Source organism: Cebus imitator, unplaced genomic scaffold (assembly GCF_001604975.1).
Source record: "Cebus imitator isolate Cc_AM_T3 unplaced genomic scaffold, Cebus_imitator-1.0 Scaffold507, whole genome shotgun sequence".
In the NCBI taxonomy this organism is placed as follows: domain Eukaryota; kingdom Metazoa; phylum Chordata; class Mammalia; order Primates; family Cebidae; genus Cebus; species Cebus imitator.
The window spans coordinates 1,335,927-1,348,573 of NW_016107822.1; the positions used below are offsets into that span (position 1 = coordinate 1,335,927).

The 12,647-nt window shown below is 36.2% G+C and overlaps 1 pseudogene; it reads right to left on the bottom strand.

The window, feature by feature from the left end:
• Positions 1 to 3,575: 3,575 nt before the first annotated feature.
• LOC108292778 lies at positions 3,576 to 4,183 on the bottom strand (annotated as a pseudogene).
• Between the last annotated feature and the right edge of the window lie 8,464 nt (positions 4,184 to 12,647).

Here is a 12,647-nt window from a genome sequence, read left to right on the forward strand (position 1 = left end):
GCATTACAGCCTTGGGGTGTGAAGATAAAAAGTCTTGAAGCAGTGATGGATCTGGCTTGTTTCAGGAATAGCAAGAAAACTAATGTGTCTAAAGTGGTACACAGCATGGAGAATGGGTGTATGGCCAGATAATTTTGGGAAGTGTATCAGATTACATGTCAGTAACTGACAGTAACATAATCTCAGAGGCATAAGGCAATAAAGGTTGAGTTTTTACTCCTGCTGCATATATATATATATATATATATATATATATATATATATATAATTATACTTTAAGTTCTGGAGTGCATGTGCAGATCTTGGAGGATTGTTACATAAGTATACACATGCCATGGTGGTTTGCTGCCTCCATCTCCCCATCACCTACATTAGGTATTTCTCCTAATGTTATCCTTCCCCAATCTCCCCATCCCCTGGTATCCCTCCCCCACCCCCCAACAGACCACAATTTGTGATGTTTCCCTCCCTGTGCTCATGTGTTCTCACTGTTCAACACCCACTTATGAGCGAGAACATGTGGTGTTTGGTTTTCTGTTCTTGTGTCAGTTTGCTGAGAAAGATGGTTTCCAGCTTCATCTGTAACCCTGCAAAGGACATGAACTCATCCTTTTTTATGGCTGCATAGTATTCCATGGTGTATATGTGCCAAATTTTCTTTATCCAGCATATCATTGACGGGCATTTGGGTTGGTTCCAAGTCTTTGCTATTGTAAATAGTGTTGCAATGAACATACATGTGCATGTGTCTTTATAACAGAATGATTTATAATCCTTTGGGTATATACTCAGTAATGAGTTTGCTGGGTCAAATGGAATTTATAATTCCAGGTCCTTGAGGAATCACCACACTGCCTTCTACAACGGTTGAAATAATTTACACTCCCACCAAAAGTGTAAATCTTTTTAAATGAAAGAATATACATTTTACTGTATTTGTGAATGTGTTACAGTAACATAAACACAAAACGAAAATTCAGTTGAATAAGAAATACTCTCTTTTAATGTATGATTATTTATAGGAAACTGTTTTTGTATTAGAAATTTGTTAGTGTGAGTTCACTTCTTAAGTTTGTTTTTCGTCTAATAGCTAAAATAAGGAACTTTGAAAAGGTGGAAGATTTAATTGAGAGATGAGCATGGTGAATAGTTGAAAGAGAGAGAGAAAAGTAATGTGGCCAGATAACCCAGGAATCAATTTTTTCAGTCCTGAAAGCCTTTATGGCCAAAATATGCTAAGAACTCAGTACTACACGAGCTTTCTAAAATACAAATGACTCCAAGAATGTCAACAAATTCTGGGTCAGTGAGTTGGATCTTGGCATAAGAGTCTGTTGGTTTTAGATGAACAAACAAGGTAACACTCATTTTACTCAATAGTTTTAGACTAAATTCATATTCGTTAGATAAACTTTGTGGAATTCTTATGTTCTAGAAAACCTACTAGATATTTTTTGTTTAATTGTGTCATTTAATCTTCATAAAAATCTTGAAAGAGACAGAGCCAGGGGTGAAATTCAGTTCTGTCTGACTATGGAGCACAGAGTTTGTCAGATACAGTCTTTTGATGGGCAGTGCAATGTCCCAATAGGCCACTGAGGATGCTTTTTTTTTTTTTTTTAATTGGGAAAAGAGGTAGAAGGAACCCTCTTCAGTGCCAAAATCTATGCACAACAACCTACAAACATATTATTATTTCTATTTTTTAAAAGGAAGTTTATTGGTCTTTAAATGGCTCAAATTGCAAATAAGCAAATCAGATAGTGGCATCAGCCTAAGACACGTGATGCATCTTTGTCAGTTGGCTTCATAGCACCTCAGTATCCAGGAGAGGAAAGATATCAAAGTAAAGTCACCATGTTAGTAGTTAGGACCCTTAGTTAAAGAAGGCTGTAATTAGTACACAAGGAGATTGCTGGGCCTGCTGACTAGTGTTCCATCAGTTACAGATTCTGCACATGGCACAACCTATGAGAAATATGAAAGATGTATATCTCAAACCCTTTAAGAACAAATATTTAACATGAGAAGCTGAATGTAATATCTAAAGAGTGAGTTCCTAAAAAACCTATATTAATTTTACATACACACCTGTTACCTGGAATGTCTGAACATATCTTTGACCTGTTGAAAGTAGGACTGAGCAAAAAGAAAAAAAAAAAATACTTGGCTGAATCAACTTGCCTAGCCCCACTGCAAAGAGGAAAAAAAGAATCTGAGAGTGGCATATTTCCCATGGAAATTATGTCCCCAAATAACGTGCTAGAATTCTTCCAGCAGGAACACCACGCAGTGGTGACACAGCCTAATGTTTGGTCAGTGTGTCAAACGTATTTTCTGCATTGTATCCAGGTTTAACTGCTTGATGTTAACTTCCGAAAATGTAGCTAGAGTGTTCTTCATTATGAACATAAACAGACAAGAATTACTCCTAATAATTCCTATATCAAACACTAACTTCATGAGTACAAACTTAGAAATGAACAGATGGCAAGCATGAATATTTTCCTAAAGTGTTCTAGTGCAAAATGCACTAGGACTATTGACATTTTCTTCCCTTCCCTACTCCCAGGAGATTAAAAACTTAACACTTACATGCTCACCACAGGAAGAAAGTGATTTCCAGGGATCAGCATCTTAGAGAAAAAGAGCGTTCTTTCAAACATAACTGGTGCTGAACCCCCGCAGTCCAAAATTCTCTTACAAGTGCATGCTGGTCCTTCATTTTAGAAAACCTTGCAGTTTATTAAAAGTGATCAAAGAGCTCTGGAATATTATTTTCAAGAATCAGAGTATGGCACACATTTTAAATTTGGACAGACTCCTATCAGACAGTTACTTCTCAAGAATCTTCTATACAAAAGCTGTACTCCATGCTGGGCATATGTTTTCTCACCATGACACATGAGGCAGTGGAACCCTGGTGTCAGTAGGAGCACATTCAGAGTGATATAACTGGGTATTTTTCAGTTTCTGAATTAAGGTATATTCAAAAATTTCCATGAACAAGTTTACACCAATTTTCTAAGTTAATCACCAGGTAATTAAAGCAGATTCACAGATGAATTGCTCTCACATTAACTGCATGCAACAACCATACCAATAACCTTTTCTGCTAAATTTTGCATACCAGTGGTTTTTAAAAAGTGGTACAGCTTAACTATCATGTTCACGATTGTCATTTTTCAAAGTAGTAGAAGACCAAGACATTTTTAAATGATGTAAAATTTAAACTTTATAAAAAACACCAGAGAAAGTCACCTTTCCTCCCATTCCCCACCCCTTTCTCACCTCTTTATTTAATATTTCAAGAAAGATTGCCAGAGAAATACAAGCTCGCATGCTACATTCAGGACCATGATAAATGTTGGCAATAATGAAATAAGTTGAACTTTGCTTTTTGGTGAAGCCACTTCTTTTTAAAGTAAACTTGACTTTTATTGCAGTTCCAATTTATACTTTACAACAATTTCCAAAATGTTAAAGTAATTTCAGTTCAATTGAGCCTTCAATGGCAATGCTTATAAGTTATATTTATTAGTGTGGTCAAGATAAGAGAGGAGTTTGGGCATTGATTATAAAATGCAACATCTTTCTCTAATTCTCTTGGCTGAACTTTTTGTCTTCTTTTTTCCATTCTTTTCTTTGCTGTCTTCCATCTTTCTCATCCAAATTTCTCTCATTAAATCAAAAAACACCTTGTCAACATTAGCTTGTGTTTTAGCAGATGTTTCCACATAGTTAACATTCCACTGGTCAGCTCTGTTTTTTGCCTCTTCAACAGACACCTGCCTTTTATCTTCTAAATCTGATTTGTTACCAATCTGTAGAAATGGCATATTCTCATCTTCTTTTGCTCTTAAAATCTGCTCTCTGAAGTCAGCTGTAGCTGCAAAGGATTCCATTTCACACAGAGGAACCCCTCCCTGCTTTGGAAGTAGCTATCTCTAATAGCAGTGTAGTCCTCCTGCCCAGCTGTTTCTAAGATATCGATCTGAACTTCCTCTCCATCCAGTACTGTTTTCTTCCCATAGCTGCCTTCTTTGATAAGCTCATAGCCCTCCACAAATTCATCGTCCATGAACCGTAGAGTCAGAGCTGCCTTGCCCACACCGGCACTGCCCACCGTGACGCCTTTGTGGAAGGCCAAATTATTCTGACCCTTGGGCTTCTTTGCGGCCATCTTGTGTCCCAGTTCTCACCAACGGGTTAGGAAGAATCTGCACCTCCAGCCAGTGGGCCACCCCAAGGGTTCGGGAAGCAGCGGGTGCATAGCTGCGGCTGGTGGGGCTCTGCTCTTGTCACCCGGGAGGCACCGCACTGGGAGCAGCCAAAGGAGGAGTTTCTATTATTCCTATTTCACCTATGATTAATATGATCCTCAGTTTGTCAAGGTCACTAAGTTTTTAAGAGGTAAAACCAGAATTCATACCCAGATAGTTCTGTCTTTTGGTGTAGCGCTTTTCAAATATTGTGCATGAGATGACTAGGATGTATTATTAAATGTAGATGTTTATTCCATAGGTGTAAAGTGTATCTGAGATTGTTTCTCACAAACTCCCAGGCGATCTCAGTGTTGCTGCTGATGTACCCCACTTTGAGTAGCAAGGTCCTAAAAAGTTGAATGCTGAGTTGTAGAAAGAATGACAAATACAAGAGTAGACTGGTTGAGCATTTGGTATCACTACAAAAAGAGTAATTAGGCCCTTGTCTTCTTTTTTTCTCCTACAAGGTGCAAATCTCAGTAAGCATCAAGACCATTTATTGCATATCCTCTAACATAGAGAAACAATCAATAGTTGAACAAAAATAATGGTATAATGGACATAAGTAACCAGACCATATAATTTTTTTCTAGGGAAGCAGGGGTGTTGGTGTAGAGCCCTTGGGTTTCAGCAGCCTTTTACCTATAGTTTCTATATCAGTTAGCTGTGAGTTTGACCACACCTTTTCCCCTATAAACCAGGATGCTATGTTGACTATTGAGAAAGGAAGTAAAATGGGAAAATATTCTTTTTCTTTTGTTTTGCAGAAATTGAGCATAACTTGCAGGAGACTGCCTAAGTCATTTTGCTTGATTGTGTTTAAAAATTTTGCATCTTGATTAGATGTCACTCCTTACCTCAGCAGAAAACAATATATTAGGCCAAGCAATAATTCTTCAAGTGCTTCTAATTGTTCAAATGAAGGAAAGAGTGGCTCATCTCTTCCTTTAAATCAGAGCTAGAAATGATTAAACTTAATCAGGAAGGTATTTCAAAAGCCAAGATAGGCCAAAAGCTGGGCCTTTTGCACCAAACAGTTGGCCAAGTTGTAAATGCAAAGAAAAGATTATTGAAAGAAATTAAAAGTGCTACCCCAGTGAATCCATGAAAGATTAAGGGGGGAAAAAAAGAAGCAGCAGCCTTACTGCTTATCTGGGAAAGTTCATTTTTATTTTTATTTATTTATTTTTATTTTTAGTGTTCTGGATAAAAGAAGAAAGCAGCCACAATAATCCCTTGCCAAAGCAGAATTCAGAGCAAGGTCCCAATTCTCTTCTGTTTTATAAAGGCTGAGAGAGGTGGAGAAGCTGTAGAAAAAAATGTTTGAAGCTAGCAGAGGATGGTTCATAAGGTTTGAGGAAAGAAGCCATGCCCACAGCATCAAATGCAAGGTAAAGTGGCAAGTGCTGATGGAGAAGCAGAAGCGAATTACCCAGATCCAGCTAAAATAATTGATGAAAGTGGCTACAACTAAATAACAGATTTTTAATGCAGATGAAACAGACTTTGGGAAAAAAATGCCAGCTAGGACTTTCATAGCTAGAGAGGAGAAGTCAATACCTGTTTTCAAAGTGTGAAAGAACAGGCTGACTCTCTTGTTATAGGCTAATGCAGCTGATACTCCAAGTTGAAGGCAGCACTCATTAACCACTCCAAAAATCCTAGGGCTCTTGAGAATTATGTTAAATATATTCTGTCTGTGCTCTATAAATGGAATGACAAAGCCTGAATGACAACACATCTGTTTATAGCATAGCCTATTGAATATATTAAGCCCACTGTTGGGACCTACTGCTCAGAAAAAAGATTCCTTTCTAAATATTACTGCTCATCAGCAATGTACTTAGTCAACCAAGAGCTCTGATGGAGGTGTACAATGAGGAAAATATTGTTCCCATTTCTGCTAACAATACCTATTCTGAAGCCTGTGAATCCAGAAATACATTTTGTAAGGCTAGAGCTGCCATAGATAACTATGGATTGATCTGGATAAAATAAATTGATAAACTTCTAGAAAATATTCACTATTTTACATGCCATTAAAAGTACTTGTGATTCATGGGAAGAAATAAAAATATTAACATTAACAGAAATTTGGAAGAAGTTGAGTCCAACCCTCAGGGAAGACCTTGAGGAGTTCAGACTCTAGTGAAGGAAGTAATTGTGGATGTGGTGGAAACAGCAAGACAATTGGAAGTGGAGTTTGCAATGTTACTTAATTGCTGCAATCTCACAAAACTTGAATGAATGAAGCATTATTTCTTATGGATGAGCAAAGGAAGTAGTTTCTTGAGATGGAATGTACTTCTGGTGAAGATGCTGTGAATATTGTTGAAATAACAAAAAGGCCAGGCATGGTGGCTCACATCTGTAATCCCAGTACTTTGGGAGGCCAAGGCAGGTGGATCACTTGAGGTCAGGAGTTCGAGACCAGCCTGGCCAAAATAGTGAAACCCCATCTCTATTAAAAATACAAAAATTAGCCAGGTATGGTGGTGTTCACCTGTAATCCCAGCTACTCAGGAGGCTGAGGTGGGAGAATCGCTTGACCCTGGGAGGCAAAGGCTGCAGTGAGCTGAGATCATGCCACTGCACTTCAGCATGGGCAACATAGTGAGACTCTGCCTCAAATTAAAAAAAATGAAAATAGAAATGAAATGACAACAAAGTATTTAGAATGTTCATAAATTTAGTTGATAAAGCAGCGGCACGGTTGGAAAGGATTGAATTTAAGTTGAAAGAAGTTGTGCTATGGGTAAACTGCCATCAAACATCTTTGCATGCCACAGAGAAATTTTTCATGAAATGAGGAGTCCATTGATGTGACAAACTCAATGTTGTCTTATTTTAAGAAACCTGGCCTTCTGCAACCACCATCCTGACCTGATCTGTCAGCAGCCATCAGCTTCGAGGCAAGACCCTCTACCAGCAAAAAGATTACAACTTGCTTAAGGTTTAGATAATTGTTAGCATTTCTTAGCAAAAAATATTTTTAAATTAAGATATGTACATTTTTTATATATAATGCTACTATACACTTAGACTAGAGTGTAGTGTAAACATCACTTTCATATGCACTGGGAAACCAAAAAACTTGTGTGACTCACTTTATTGTAGTTGTCTGAAACTGAACCCACAGTATATTTGAGGCATGCCTGTACTGTGAATTATACTTTGCAGTAATAGTTAATGAACATTTGCAGTATAACCTATTCATGACATATTACTTGTGTTTCAGAAATTTTATTAAATTGTATTTAATTGATTTGCATAATTAGAAAGTTATTCATTTGATAATAGCTGATGATCCATAGTATGTTAGAGAATAATTCTGAGGAACTCAAAACTGATTTTTGTGAGCTTTTACATTATATTAGCATTTCAGTGACACTTTATTTTAAAAATTGTGTTCAGTTGCCTTCATTGGTTACTTAACAATTGACATAATCAAAGCTTTTAAAAAGCCTATATACACTTGAGAAGCCAAAAACAAAATTGATACAAATAACAAACCAAACATATGATATTTTGTTTGAATTGTTTTTAAATTAAGGACTGTATTTATACTTGCTGTGTTAGAGTTATTCATATGCAACTGAGAAATTGAATTTTATTTTCCTTCTTTGGTTATTATGGTCAAAACTACAAAGTTATTATTTTATTTTTAATTATTATCTGTTTTCTACAGTACATTTCTCTTGACGCTTATAGAATTTACCATGCCAGTCTTCTCCCCAAGGTGACTGTCTCATTTTCTAGAAATTCTGAAAACACATGAACCATATTTCTTTGTAAGTTTAAAATATTATTTTCTTTTGATTTGCCATGTGAAAATATTGCAAATATTAGTAACAACAATCCCATTTCTATGGAAATGCTGTAGATATTATTTAATTAATCTTGCTAGATGCTCAGCGATTCATGAACTATGGATCACCAAGCAATTCATGAATACTTGAATTGAGAGATTCTGTTTTGTTTTTGTTTTGTTTTTTTAAGTCGGAAATTGGTAAATACCATCAGTGACAAATGTTGTTCCATCGAGTTCAAACTGGTTATGAAATATTTCAGTTTTTAAACTCATCCTTAATGCACTCACAACAGTGAGAAAGATGAGGTGTGACTTCAAGGTAATGAAATTCATTTTCTTCGATGGTTTGTAAAACCAGCTCTCTGAACACAATTCAACAAGAGGAATTCCAAAAATGTTTTAAGCCATGGTAGCACCTTAGCATCATTATAATCAACATACAGTCTTCCAGGGCAATTCGTAGAAAGGTCAATACTCATTGTGGCATTTGTTAATAATTGTTTTTGTTATTTTATTGTCATACTTTGTAAGTTGGTATAAAGGCACTTTGAAACAGAAGAAATTCCTCTCAGAGGTCCTTGGAGAGCATGGCACAAGGAGCCTCATTCATATCTGAGTATCAAAAAAAGAAAATAAAGTCACTCCCCTTGTGTATCAGTATACATCCGTATCCTGCTATGGATACATTTTTAATTGCTCTCCTTAAAAGCTTGATCCGAAAGCCTTTGAAGTAAGCAGCTCTCTACTTTTATCCTATTACAAGTGAACAGCCTCTCAATCCTGCCCTGATTTTAAGAGATAGGGGAAGAAAAGCATTTGGAAATTGTTCTGAAATATATTTCTACTAACATTTTCCTATGGGTGATCTTTCTAGCCTGTTAAACATTTGTAATCACACAGAGCTTAAAATATGGAACTGCAAACATGTTAGCACAGTGTGTAATCTCAGTGCTCAGAAGGGATCCAGCACTCACGGTGAGCTTATTTCCAGAACTCTAGCTGCACTAGCTCTCCAGGGAGCTAAAGCTGCCAGTCCACCCTCCTAACTCCCTTAGAGGAGAATAGGTGGTAGCAATAATTCGTGTAGGCGGAAACTGAAGAAATGGAAGAATGCAGTAGAAGAGGAGGGGAAGGTAGCACATGCATGACAGTGATGGAATAAATGACACAGCTTGAATTCAGTGATGCTTGTGTCCCTATTTTTAGACTAAGGATGTGTATAACTTCCCCCTCCCTCTTTTTCAATTAGCAAAATAATCCTTACTAAGCACCTGGCTGCCTTGCTTCTAGACCACATCAGTGTCTGTCTCCTTTCATACATCATTCTAATACAAAATATGAATGCAGTTTCACTGCTTTAGAGATTCACTGGGAGTCTACTGACATTTTTCCCAAGCACAAGAACACTTAAAAATACATCTTTGTATCAGAATTTCAAGCACTGGAATAATAAAGGAATGATGACAAGAATGAGCAAATGGTTTAGGAGAAAAATCACAGTCTATCTCCAAAGTAACTGTTTTAAAAATCCTGTTTCTAGCACAAAGTCGTGATTAAAATGAAATGATAGATTATGTTAATTAAATGTTATGTTTTCAGCTTTTCTCTCTCTTCCTCCAAAGAGCATAGGGGGAATATGAAATGTAACATGATTTGTTTGGGATGACATGAATAGTCCAATTACACAAATATATTTTTGGTTGGTTTGGTAAATATTGAAAATTTTGTTATATCAACATATTAGTATGCACTTTTCTTCAACAACACAGATGTTTAAATCCCCTTTGGCTGCTCATGCAAATTCAGTCTAACCACCCATTCTGTACCTTGTTGCAATTAGCTTTAAAAACACAATTCCCAAGGTACACTGTTTAAGGCTGGGTGGAAAGGTTGCTCTTAGTATTTCTTACACACAGTCAGATAGATTATTGTTCATGTGGAAGCCTGTGAACTCTCCCACCCAGGAGGGTGATCTATCCACAGCAGTGATGTTTCTGACTGTAGCTACATTCTTCAGAGGATAGTTTGCTATTATCACCCATTATTTTAGCTCAGACTGTATATAAAGCAAGATGGGAAGATGTGGAAGCTTTAAATTCTCAGTTTCTTTTGGTTCCTAAAGATATTCACAGTAGTGGTAGCTTAGCCAGTTCTGTGTGTATGGCCTAAACCGTGAATCAGAACTAGTTATTTTATACCTCTCTTCCACTTCAGTGTATGTGAAAGCTTGCATACAAAAAGTAGAGGCAACAGCTATACAGAAAGAAGGACAGGCACATATAAACATAGAAAGGTAGACGAGTTAAATGAACTCTTTCAGGACACTTGGTAACATAAAAAAAATCAGAGTGCAAAATTGTTGTAATTAAACAGTTATGCATTCAAGAAAATGTTGAATTACATGTACGTTTCAGAATGTCCACTCCAAGTGTAGGTGTAGATACCATCTTATTGTACTTTTGATAAGTGCTTTTGACAAGTTTCATGTTTCAAATGTGTTCTAAACTCTGTACTACAGAGCTAATGTGAAAATAGCTTATTCTAAAATTGTACTCCTGTTACTGTATGTATCTACTTTTGAAAATAATTAGATTGCTTAATATCTTGAAAACTTATGTTGAAAAAAAAACCTCATGAATAAAATACTCAATAGGATCGTCGTTTGACAATGTGTGATAATGAATCCCAGTATCACAATAACGTTATCAAATTGTAATCTCACATTTGATGAAAAATATTCCAAATGCAAACTAGAGATCGTTGACATATCTTATTATTTTAGCTGTATTGTACACCATCAAATCATCAGATATTCTGATAAAGATGACTCAGTTAAAGGTCTGGCTCTTTATGTAAAAGTTTTTGGTTTATTTAAACTCAAAAATTTAATGGATTACTTGAGATTCAAAGAAAATATATTTCGGTTTTCAAAGTAGTTATCTGTTTTAAACAGTGAAGACTTTTTTAGCTTTAGTCAGGAAGATATTTTGTGAAATAATATATATTACTGGTTAAAATCAAGAGATATGAATTTAGGCCAACCGGGATTTTACCCTATGTTCTTCTATTGTTTTGTTGCTTTTGGGGACTGGACAAATCATGAAGTCACAAAGTCTTGATTTTAAGACTTATAAAATGTAGATGAAAAAAAATTGATCCCATAGGAATTTTTCTGAGGATTTAAATAATATAAGTAAGTTGTTAAAAACAGTGCCTGGGACATGAGGTGCTATTATTATTACAAATCAAAGGTAAAGTTTAAATTACTATGGATTAGATAGCAGTCTCATTAGAGAACGTCAGAATGATTGCAAAGTCACTATAGAATATCATTGTTCTACGTTTGGGAAATTACTAAATACCTCTTAATAGCCAGTGCCAAATTTTTTAGGATAGCCAAGAACCAACGTTATAAAACCTTGAGGAAACCAGATTATCTGCCAAATACATGCATTGAACTAGCTGGTCTCAACTATCAACAGTAGTATTGACCTAAATCAGGAAGTTTAAACAGTTTATGCTCAAAAGAAGATTATGTTCTATCTAAGATGTAAGGGCAATCACGCCAGTCCAAAAAACAATTTTATATTCATGAAATGAAAGCAAAAATGTCAGAGGCATTTGAGATGAGGTTTTTCCCTCCTCCAGTAGAGAAAGTAAAAAATGCAGAGAAGAGGAGAATCTATGTATTACATGATTCAGCAATTCTTACTGGAAGTTTTTCATCTTTTGGTCAGTACATCAAATGATCTCAGGAACTACAGAAGACTAAATATACCCATTGTTCCTGCTGTGAAAAAGACGGAGTATGATTAAGCTCTCATACCACCCAGGTCCACATACCAGACTCGGCTCACCCAGGAATGAGTCACTGCTCTGATGGACTGATTGCCCTGGGCTGAGCCAAAGCAGTGATTAAATAGCTTAGAGCTTTGGAGCTGAAGGGAACCTCTGCACTAATTCTCCTTCATGCTTAAATGAAAGCTGATCCTGGAAGATATCCAGTGATGGCTGGGATTTAGGAGGATGGTCTTCTGCAAACCAACCACAGGAACTGATGCCAACAGGCTCTCCACTGAGCAGATGATGTGCGGGCTGGGGAGCTCTTGGACTAATTTGTTTTCCATGTATAGTGAATGTTTTCAAACATAAATTATTAATTGTACTTTAAAAGTTGACTGTATAAAATGAATTTTCAGTTAACCTATACTCCAAATGGTCTGCAACAAATAACTAAAATACCAAACATTTCTTTACTCAACATATGACTAAGTTATTCCTTTAAATAAAACACTACTTTTTTTTTTTCCTGGACTCTGTATTGTAATATTTAACATTTATTTTTCCCATGGGAGAACATTATTGTAATGATCCAGAAAGACCCTTTCTAAGCTACTCAAAAGAATATATTCTAAATTAATTGGCCCAATAGTTTATGGTGGATGCTGGTTAGTTTCATTGGTTGAACTTTGTGATGCTGCTGCCAGGGTCACTGGCTTACATCCTGTGTATCCAGGTGAGCCATAGATATCCATTCACTGCATTTCCAGGTTATTCATAGATATTCATGC